The sequence below is a fragment of the Alligator sinensis genome, unplaced genomic scaffold (assembly GCF_000455745.1).
Source record: "Alligator sinensis unplaced genomic scaffold, ASM45574v1 scaffold196_1, whole genome shotgun sequence".
Lineage (NCBI taxonomy): Eukaryota > Metazoa > Chordata > Crocodylia > Alligatoridae > Alligator > Alligator sinensis.
The window spans coordinates 222,165-223,979 of NW_005842492.1; positions in this window are offsets into that span (position 1 = coordinate 222,165).

Below are 1,815 nucleotides of genomic sequence, written 5' to 3' on the forward strand. Positions count from 1 at the left end.
ATTATTTCAGCAGTACATGTAGGTAATAAAAGGTGATAGGATTCTTTCTAGTTTAGAAGACCGAGACAAAATTGTCATCCTGACCCTAATCACCTGCTATTGTGATTCCTGCCTTTTCTGTTGTAGATAGTGACAAAAGAGATTATGATAAAATATTAGTTAACAAAATGGTGTTCTTTATATTTCCTCTACACAATGAAAAGGGCCTTCTTTTTAGTGTAATTAAAACACTTTGTAATCATTTCTAGACCATCATTACATGAAGCCTCCTTCCCCCCACCCTTTTTTTAAACAGGATATTTTATTCATTTCTAATTCTGCTTAGGCCCCACTTTAGTAATACTTTCTGCCTTAGATTAATTACCCTGATCTAATTCATTTAGTGGAGGACAGATGTGGTACGTGGGTTGCCCACTGATGTATTGTGTTAAATGATGCCCATCTGTCATTGCAGCATATCAGCATGGATTCAGTGTCATCCACTTCATTGGCTCTGCTGAGATGTGAAGTACAGCTACAATGTTTACTACTGTTGTTAATTTAATATCTACACCTTTAATAACCTGACTGCTGTCATTCGCTGAACAATGATACATGATGGCTAGTGAAGAGCCAGATAGAAGGCATTAACTTGACAGCATAGCAGACCATTTGGTACAGTTAATTAGAGCACTTCTGGGCAAACTTGCTGTTTTGGGTCTTGTAGGGCATACTCCTGCAGAAATAGCTTATTGTAAAAAAGAGATAAAAAAATCTCTGTTAACTGTATTACTAATAAGTATGACCATTAACCCATTCTCTTGACACAGGAGTGCTATTTTTTTTTTTTTTTTTAATTTTAGTGATAGCATTTTCAAAGCTAATCACAGGCCCCTGTTTTTTCCCTGTCCCTACAAGTCTTCCTTTCCCCCCACCAAAAAAGGGGTTGGTGGGTGGAGAGTTTAGGATGAGTTTTTCTTTCCTTGGAAACTGAACAGTGTAAATATAGTTCACAAATTCTAAAACTTCTAGTTTAAGTTTTTATGATTACAAGAGATGTTTCCTAACATCAGATATGCTGCAGAGTTCATGATGTGCATTGTAAACCCAGCAATTTGCAGTAAAAAAAAAAAGAATGGATGGCTGTGTGTTTTCATCTATATCAAGGTTTTTATTTGTTTGGTACATTTAATCCTGAGTAAAGATATGAGTGTGATGGAACAGATTTCACTTGAGTAGATAGTGCTACAACTCCAAGTATGCATGATGCCACTAATCTTTACCGCTTTGACATAGTAATATGGTTCAACAGCCTGGCTGACTTATGCACTTCAAAATGATGCAGCATATGTTTCTCCCTGCATGAAAGCATACCTTCTACCTGGCAAGAAGACTATAAAAGTGTTAGATGCAAAGAACAAAACAAAACAAAAAACAACCCACAACTGGTGATGCATTATGGCATCAGGCAACTTGATTAGACCGTACCACATACATTGAACATCAGACTGCCTAGTCATGTATGGCACAAGTGAAGAAGAGAAAGATCAGTAACTGTTGCAATGATACATAAATGGACACCGTTTTCACTGATACATCCAGTCACACATCTCCATGCTGCTTACCTAGTCTCTGATGAGGACCTACATATTTGTAAAGGACATTTGGTCACTTTATGCTAATATCAACGGTAAAAGGTAGAAGCTTTCTTATGGTGCTACAGAAATTTAAAAAAAACCCTTGGTCATTCACCAAAGGGTAAAAGGAAGGTGCCAATATTTTTCTCTTCCAAAGACTTCTGCTTCTACTGCTCATGGTGTGAATTCCAGGGAAAGA